A 10,274-nucleotide genomic window follows, 5' to 3' on the forward strand; every position below is an offset into this window, starting at 1 on the left:
AAGGGTCAAAATTCCAAACTATATAATATTAAATAACTAAGATAATTTTAATTATATACTTTAGCTGAACTTTTAATTTGATAACTCATTTTAAGTAGTGGATATGGATTTATTTTTGTATTTGTTACAATGATGATTATTTTTATATTTACAAATGTTTTTTTTTTTTCAATTTAAATAGTTGTGTTTTTATTTTATAAGGGGCCTATTTTATTTTGAGAGTCGGGTCTTCAATTTGATAGGGACGGCCCTGCAAGCATGTATGAGTTATACTTATTGTATTTATTTGTTGATAATATTAATGAGTCTTATTTTGTTTAATGGCCTAAAAAGAAAAATGAGGTTGTAGAAGAGAATATTTTAAATTTTTCTTTATAGACCCCCTCAAAATACGCACAAGTCCTTCAAATTGTCTAAACGTCCCTATTTTATAGTGTGCTCGTGATTTTCGGATATCAAACCATTAATTGATTTGAATCGTCAATCTTTGAACTCTCGATTTTTATTCGTGGGAAGGGAAAAAATGAGTAAAAACCCTTATCGAGACTTTGGATTCGGGGGTTGGTTACGCGAAGGGAAGGTGCTAGCACCCTAAGCGTCTATGGTATTCCATAGGAACCTCTTACCTAATTTATCTTGTGCTAATTTCATTGCTTATTTGAAAATTATCACCTAAAAAATCTAAGTGAAAGAATGGGGGGAGAAGAAGTATGTTTTTGGTTATTTTTATTTGATTTGGAAGGATAAAAATCCTATGCCTACATACCCTTACAGAAAAGGGATCAAAACCAATGTAGTTCACCTAAAAAGTTTCTTTTTGGTGGGTTAGGTTGATTTTAAGATTTTTTGAAAATGGGTTTTTAGAAGAGAAAGAGGCCTCAAGGCATGAGATAAAATAAGGTGAGGTTGGTCAAATTTTAATTACAAAGAAATCAAGTCTATTATGAATATTAATTCAATTAAGCATTTGATTAAGAAAATAAAAGAAAAAAAAGCAACTTGGGTTACAAACCAAGGTTTATTAAAAATATTTTTTGAAGTTTTGCATATTTGATTTTTTTGATAAGATTTTTCTAAGTTAAGCGTCATCTAAAAATAAATTAAACGCAATGACGTACTATAACAAAATGCGGAAAATGAAATGCATGTGTTACATTCAATCTCTATTATACACACTAAGCAATTTAATGATAATAAAATAATTGACAAGAAGTAAAGGATGCATGAGATAACATTAGTAATGATGCAAAAAAACATAAGATAATACCACATACTAAAAATAAACTACCGAATAAGAAAATGCACAAAATAAAAATTCTAAATCACTCAACAAAACTTAAAAAAAGAATAATACGACAATTAAAGCATTAAAAATGCATGAAATATAGTTAACAATAAGATGCATGAGTTTTAAAAGAGTTACTAAAATATATACAGGGAGGGGTGCAGTAGCATGAACAGGGATATAACAGCTAGTAAGAAAATCAGTTCAGCAAATAGACATACGGGCCAAAATAGGATAGATTGGGGTTGGATACGGATCAGTAAACCGGTTTAGGGAGGAAGAGTTGGATCGGTTCGGAAACCGGTTTGGTTCAACCGAACTAATCCAACTGAGAGCATATAAAAGAGTATATTTCCATTTTTAAGTCATTTTGCTCATGACCTTCTCTCTCTATCAAAACGGTTACTCTCTTCTCTCTCTACTCTCTAAAATCAAAACCCTCACTTCTCTCTCTACTCAAAAACAAACCGCCCCCTTATATCATCTTCTCCGGCGAGATAGTGTTTTCCGGCGCGGTGGCCGGTGGTGGCACCACCGCGCCGGAGTTCAAAACTCCGCCGATTCAAAAACAAATTACCTTTTTAAACATCCTTTTTTCTCCTCAATTCAAATATCTACTTAGTTTTTACAAACAAACAACCAAAACTTCTAGATCTAAATTCAAATTTTTTAAAAAATCTTTTGAAACAAAACCTACAAAAAAGTCTGGATCTAAACTTCTAAGCAAAGAAGAACACGAAATAAATGAAAGAAGATCCGTACCTCTTTGGATCGATTCGATCTGGAGGTTTTGTTCTTCGGAAGATTCCTTTTCTTCTTTTACTTGACGAATCCGAACCATTCTCTTCTACTTGTTCCGGTTCTGTTCTTGAGCTTGAAAGATGGTGACGGTTTGAGGTTTATGCGAATTTGATTGTTATGAAAATGGATTTGGAACTTGTGATGTTGATTCTGTGTATGATTAGTGGTGAACAGTAGTGATGAATTCGATCTGTGTTATTGTATTTTGTATGAATTTGTTATGGAGTTGTTGATTTTTTTGATTGATTGTTCTTTGAGAAATCTGGAAAAAAACTATGTGGTGTTCTTCATCTTTTCTGTTTGATCCGTAGAGGAAAGGAAAATTAGGGTTTTGAGTTGATTGGTGCGGCTGCCAATGATTGGTGTGTCAGTGTGTGAACAGTTTGTACGGCTAGGGTTTGCTCATCCTCCTTCTCTTTTTTTGCAGGTTTTAATTTATACCACTAGGGTTGAAGGGAAAAAGGAAACAACATACTGGATTTGGAAACAAAAGTTTGACAATCTGCCTGAATATGAGGCGTGTAAAAAATATTTTTTGGACCCTGCTGGGATTTTCTGACTCATTGACATTATAGCACAAAACAAAAATAAACTATTAAATATATAAAAAGAGTAACTAATTTTAAAATCAAAACTAAAATTAAAACTAATAAAAGATGGAAGTTAAATACTGAAATAAAAAGAGAAGATGACTCGACACGGAATCAAAAATGAGGTACTTCAAAGTAACTTCTTTGTCGAAATTTCGTCTGAAACGACGAAAATTCCCGACTTTAAAAATACGAATAAAATAGGTAAGAATAGAGAAAAGCGGTCAAAATTTGGGGTATGACATATAGCATTAGGTCCTAACTCCCGATTGAGCACTAATTGGATTGGTTGTTAAGATCTGATGCGCACGATGGACATAATTTCATATTGCAAATTTGGGCCCTATTTTATGTTATTATATTCACACCAAGAATAAAATTTGTATTATGCATCGACCATTCAAAATATTAAAATTAAACAACAACATTCACATAAACTACAATAATAAGAGAAATCTTAATTAAACAAAACATGTACAATGTTGCTGTATTAACTCCAAAGGCTTGGTCTAGTGGTAAAAAGATAGGTTTTGAATCCGAGAGAACCCGGGTTCGAGCCCCGCTAGTGCCTTTGGAGGGAGGTAAATGTCATTACCATTGTAAGTGCTCTTTGAGTCCAAAGGTCTTCCCTGCCTTGGACTAGGGCACCATCCCCTCACCCTAAAATTTCTGTAACAAAAAAAAAATACCATAATACAACAAAGTCATATGGAAAGATCAAAATAGATAAAATAAATATAAAACAAAACAAGCTACTGGGTCGCTCGGTCTGCAAATCCTTAATAGTATTATAATCCTCACTTGATAGTGGATGGTCAACTCTGTTTCTGCGACAATCTTTGCAAACTATAATAGAAATGGGTGTACAAGTATTCATCTCTTCTAAAGCTATGTTTCTAACCCTCTTGTTGGTAAATCAAGTGATTAATTATGTCCCACATCGAATATGAATGGAGGAAACATTGGATATATAAGAGAGGGGACTTATATACCTGATACCTTAAAGTTTTGGGTGAAGACATGACTTATAAGACGTTTAGCCAATTGCCTCTCCTGACACTCCCCGACTCCCCCATCACCTCTAGCATATCAACAAAATATTGCTCTATCATAACTTTCCTATTTACAATCCTATGCAAATCTCCAAATCTAGAAGGTCTTGTATAGATATCGTGACTTATGGCCCTTTGATTTATTATTTTTTCTTAAACATACTCGTAATTAAAACTACTAACTTGTCGTTGAATATGCTTTCTGCACTCTTGATCACTCAATGCCCCCCTTAGGCATAGGCATCAATATATTATGAAGAAGTATGCAGAGTTACCTCTGAAGTAGCAATAATCGTCGCAAGAGGGGGGGGGGGGGGTTTGAATTGTGAGCCTTTTTAAAATTATTCCTGAAACTTTAAATCAAGTTTATATACTCAAGAATGTTCTTGGTTAAGATATTAGTTCAAACAAATAATATTTGATATCAATATAATCTGAAGAATGATTATATAAGCAGAATGAGAAAAATTAAGTTTTAATCTAGTTTTTAACTTTAGTTAACTAATTAAGCAATTGTTTAATCTTGAACTAGAATATTCTGGAAGCAGTTATATAATTGATAAAGTGATAATTCAATGAGGACCAAAGAACTCTGGATTAATATGGTTGTGATTAATTTGACCCAGATTATTCTAGAGAGTAATTAAATTAATTTGCAAGGTGATATTAAAGATTAGTTGTTAGGACTAGAGCACTCTGGATTATAATGTAAAATAGATGACAAGAGTAAGGAAGAGAGAATAACAAAGGAGAGTTATCCTGGTTCACTAAATCCGGCTACTTCCAGTCCCCACACTTCGTGTGAGATTATCCACTATAGTATTCAGTTGGTAGAAATTTCTAACCAAGACTATAAGGTCTTGATCACACCAGATCAGTCTGTAACCCTTGTATATTATCAACCTCATCAGGCTTCTTACAATTCTTTGCACTAGCAAAAGAAAGGTTGGAATTTTCTATCTCAAACTATTAAGGCCAATAGACTTGAGAACTAATATCACACTATATTGCTACAATGAAGAGATAATGGAGCATATGAGGTATAGTAACAAATGTGAATAATCCGTTTGTTACAACGAATAGATAATGTAGCCTATGAGGTACGCTCATAATAACAAATGGGAACACACCGTTTGCTACAATGAAGAGATAACATAGCCTACAAGGTACGGCTCATAGTAACAAAATGAAATAGTCACCGTTCGCCACAACGAATAGATAATGTGATCTATACGCACATAGTGAAATATATAATTAATGACATGAACTTTAAGTCAAGAATTATGACTATGATTACGTTTATGAGCATGTGTATCAATAAGAAAATGACATTATGATAAAATCATGATAGTATTCTAGGTAGCGATCCTAGTTATCCTCGATCGCGCAGTTATGTATGATAAAGACTGTATAAATCTGAAATGGGTTAAGTCGAGTACAGATGGCGATCCTAGGTTCCCTGAGATTATATTGAATTGTGAGCCTTGTTATACCCTGTTTTTGGACCTAAAAATACTGGGCCCAATTTCATTTCAAACTTTGTCAATTATCAAATTTCAACTGCACAGTTCAAATTGTCTCTGCCTCGCAGTATTTTCAATCACAATTTCACCTATGTTTTTCTCGCATAAAACCTTTTGAAATATCTTTACTTGTCTTGTAAGTCATTCAAAAGTGTCTCTGAATCATTACATTGCTTTTTCTACAGTTTATTTCAAAATTTGCAAAAAGTCATACAGAAGGGTATTTTGGTCATTTCCTGCAGTGGGACCCATTTTCATCCTTGTGACTGTCTCTGAGTCTTTTCAAATTGTTTTTTTACATTTCATCAGTAAACCTTGTTAAATTCATTTCAAACTTGCATCTGAGTCAGTGTCAAGTCTGTTTGAGTCAGTTTAGGTCATTTTTAGCCCTAGGGGCACTTTGGTCATTTCACACAAAATTTTGGCATAGAGAGGTTACTTTGAAGTACCTCATTTAGGTCATTGGTTCGTTTTAGTCCGTTTTGTCAATTTTATTTTTGTTTCGCTTTACGTTTGATCAAATTGCGTTTTATTCAATTTTATTTTTTATTACATTTTGGTCTAGTTTCTTTCCCAATTTGCATTTTAGTCCTTTTTATTATTTTCATATTAGTCCCTTAATTTTTCAATTTTGCAGAAAGGTCCCAAATTAATTCTAAGTCCAAGGCCGCACCATTCTTTTTTTTCAAGTCCAGGTGTCACTTTTTCATTTGATCAGATGCACACATGTCAGCTATAAAAGCAGTGAGTCAGAGTCAAAGCCATAAATCACACGCCAACTCATAAACACAATTCCAACTTTCTCTCTCTCAGCAATTGAATCAAAACAGAAAATTCTCAGAATTTCTCAAGAACACCAAGAACAAAAACCCTAACCGTTTTCCAGAAACCCTAAATTTTCATCAGAATTAACATTTTCTGCATCAATCCTCAGAGATTCGTGTGAATCTTCATCACTGGATTGAAGATTCTCCTGCAATTCCAAGTGCGAGCTCACATTGAAGCAAGCTCAAGCACTGATCGCAGGGTTCCTCGCGTAAATCTAAGAAACATTGAAGCAAGCTCAAGCACGTAATCACAGAGAAGCAGAGAAAGAATCAGAGAAGATGAAGATGAACCGGTAAACCGATTTATTTTCGGTCCAAAAGCAAGCAGAAGAATCAAGAATCATCAAGAACAGAATCAAAGTTTTCCAAAGATTTCCTCCATTAAAGGTTTCAACCAAAACCTTAGGTAAAACTCATAATCTCTTTTCAAAAAGTGTTAATCATAGTTTAAGCCTGTAAACAATCACGTAAGCAAGCATATCAAAAATTTCCAGAATTCAAAGAAAACCGTAACCGTAAACACGAAACCTAGATCCATAAGGATCTAAGTTTTGAAAACAAGAACGAGTACTAGAATCGTAATCAAACAACGAAACGATGTAGATCTTTAAACGATCTAAACATTTCTTTTCAAAAAAATCAAAAATCAGTTTCAAAACCGCACGGAACTTTTTAGATCTACATCGTTTCAAACCGTATTTGAAAAAACAGCTGCTGGATTCGTGTTTAGGGTTGAAGGACGAATCGTTTGATGTAAAAATCTTTAAGTTCTGGAAATTTTCACCGGAAAGTGCATAGGACTCGCCGGAGAAGATGAAGCTTCCGGCGGACCTTCAAGGTCTCCGCCGTGGCTTCATCCTCACCGGCGGTGAGGGTTAGAGAGAAGCGTAGAGAGAGAAAGAGATGGAAGAAATGGACTGGACCGGCGTCTACGTCCTTATATAGACGTTTGAACCGGTCCGGTTTATTTTGCTTCCATTTTGAACCGTAGGATCTAGGGTTTCTTTTGTTGAATGGCTGTGATGCGTTGTTGCTGTATGCTTGATTTACGTTACCATGCGCTGCGTGTTTTGAACCGTTAGATCTGGATCCGGATCAATCCAACGCCTCTGAGGCCTTTGGATGATCCAGGTCCAGTCTGTTTTGGGTTTTGGTTTGGGCCTCAGTTTTCTTTCACGTTTTTCTGCTTTTTTTACTATTTGCACTGTTTTTCTTTGCTATTTGAACCAATGTCTTGATTAAAAATCTTGATAAATTTCCTAGAAAATCCATGCTTACTTCTTGACATTTTCTTGATGTTTTACGGTATTTTTGCACGCTGGAATTGGCAAAATTTTTGTATGATTAATCCATGGCATTTTATTTTTTTTTCTTGGATTATTTCTTATGATTATTTTGTCAATTCTATCATTGATTTGTGAATACGTGATAAATGCCATTTGACATGTTAATGAGAGGTGCTCATGCCTACAATCTTATGTTTACTTTGCTGTTTTAGATTGATTCATGAAACCTTGATTGTATGAGCAATGTATGCATATTCTAAAAGAGGGTAATAAGATGATAATTCTATCTCAAAATTGGTATGAAGCTAAGCTTGTTTGTTTCTAATGATCCTATGTTTATAGCTTGAGATAAAAGAAACTATTTTCAAACTTGCTATAGCATGAGAATTAGAAGCTACAAATGCCTTAAGTTTCATATCAAAATTTTGGGTTTTTATTACCATTTTACTACTATCTTTATGGCATTTTATGCGTTTTTGCCTCTTGCTACTCTTTATGCTTTATTTCACTAACAAGTTTATTTCCATGTTTCATGCATCTCATTTAGCATTCCCTCCACTTTCTTTAGCCTAGCATTTATTTTTTGCAAGTTTTAATTCATTTGGTAATGTAATTTGTTATCATTGGTTTGTAGCTTGGCAAAGGGGCCATAGAATGTATTTAGGCAATTTCTGTAATATGGACTATGGACACTATGACGCACCGACACGCACACACTCACCTTAGATGTATGCATAGGATTGTATGGTTAGATAAGCGCTTAGGTTTTAAACACTTAGAGAAAATCCATCTTTTTTTCAAAAAACAATTGAACTTCACTTCAAAAAAATTTATAATAAGTATGAAGTCAACACTTCATTTGTTTTCCTTTCTTTTTTCTTAAGAAAAATTCAATTCATCTTAATCATTTAGACTTTCTTTCTAATCACTAATCAAACCTCACTTTTTTAAATCTAATGCTCATGAAGCCTCCCAATCTCCTTCTTCAAAACCCTTTTTTTTTTCAAAACTTAAAATCAAACAATTAAAACAAAAAACAAGTCTTTTTAGCAAGAACTACGAACGGTTTTGATCCCTTAAAAGGGTACGTAGGCAATGAGTCAAAACTCATCCAAGCCGAAATAAAATCAAATTCTACTTCTTCTCACCCCCATTCTTAACTAATCACACTTTCTTTTTTACAAATAATCAATAAAATTAAAGCGTAGAAATAAACTTAGGAAAGCGGTTCTTATGGAATACCATAATCGCTCCGGGTGCCTAACACCTTCCCGTAGCGAAAACGACCCCCGAATTCGGAAACTCAAGGGTTTTTCTCCTTTTACCCTTCCCAAGAAAAAAGAGGGATATCAACGGTCGAAAGGTACAAGTCCAATTAATGGCTTGGCACCCAAAAACCATGATAACAGAAATGGCGACTTCACTGGGGATTCTTTTTAGCGGGTCACGCCTAGTTTTCCTTAGTTTATTTACGCTTTGTTTTATTGCTTACATATGTGAATACTTGTTTATTTTCATTTGACGTGTGGGGTGAGAATATCAAAAGTCCTATACCCGGGCTGAGTGAACTTATGTTTAGGTAGAGATATAATAAACAATTCGATCCGGGGGTTGCCTCGTGTATTGGATTATGCGATCAATCTCACATAGCTGAGGCATTTTGAAGGTGATATTGTCGGCGTGTGTTGTCATGCTTAGGCACTTCACTTTCAATTGTTCGACGAAGCTATGAACCGTAGTTACCAAACCCATCCTAGCCTTTTTAGGACGTAGTGCGGTGGCTAAATTGAGTGTTGTCTCAAACTTTAGTCGTCACGCGATACTACACTCAAACTAGACCTTCTCACAAATAATCATGGAACGGGTGTCGTCCTGTACTACCATGATATATGTGAGAGAGGTTGCAGTTTGGGAACTGTGTTAGAACCTTGGTTACTACTATCCAAAGCCTTAGTTCACCGGACGCCGTGTCCATCCGTGGCCCCGTTACTTTGAAACTCAACCCACTTTGTAACTAAACAACACAATCATGCATACATGCATTCATGCATAAACATTTTTCATGCATTCATCGAAGGGTTTAAACAAATGAGAATTTTTGTAAATAATCACAGGTATGAAGAAGACTAAGTGCTACAAGTTCAAGGAAGTGGATTTGGTTAGTTTGAGAGAGTTGGCACTCAAGGTCAAGAGTCAAACAGGGTTCCGACTCCGATATGGGGGATTGCTTACTTTGCTCCGAACCGATGTGGAAGAGAAGCTAGTGCACACTCTAGTGCAGTTTTATGATCCGAGCTTCCGTTGCTTCACTTTCCCGGACTTCCAGTTGGTTCCTACTCTCGAGGCTTACTCCAATCTAGTGGGTCTGCCTATAGCCGAGAAGACGCCTTTCACCGGTCCCGGGACTTCTCTTACTCCTCTGGTTATTGCTAAGGATCTCTACCTCAAGACTTCCGACGTCTCCAACCATCTTATTACCAAATCTCACATCCGGGGGTTCACTTCGAAGTATCTTCTTGATCAGGCTAATCTCGGTACTACTCGTCAGGATACACTCGAGGCTATTCTTGCTTTGCTTATCTACGGGCTCATTCTCTTCCCGAACCTCGACGACTTCGTGGACATGAATGCTATCGAGATCTTTCATTCCAAGAACCCGGTTCCTACTTTGCTAGCGGATACCTACCACGCCATCCATGACAGGACTCTCAAGGGCCGTGGGTATATTCTTTGCTGCATATCTCTCTTGTATAGGTGGTTTATTTCGCACCTTCCGAGTTCCTTCCATGACAACTCGGAAAACTGGTCCTACTCGCAGCGGATTATGGCCCTCACTCCTAATGAGGTCGTCTGGCTCACTCCGGCCGCTCAGGTGAAGGAAATCATTATGGGTTGTGGAGACTTTCTCAA

This window comes from Medicago truncatula, chromosome 8 (assembly GCF_003473485.1).
Source record: "Medicago truncatula cultivar Jemalong A17 chromosome 8, MtrunA17r5.0-ANR, whole genome shotgun sequence".
NCBI lineage: Eukaryota > Viridiplantae > Streptophyta > Magnoliopsida > Fabales > Fabaceae > Medicago > Medicago truncatula.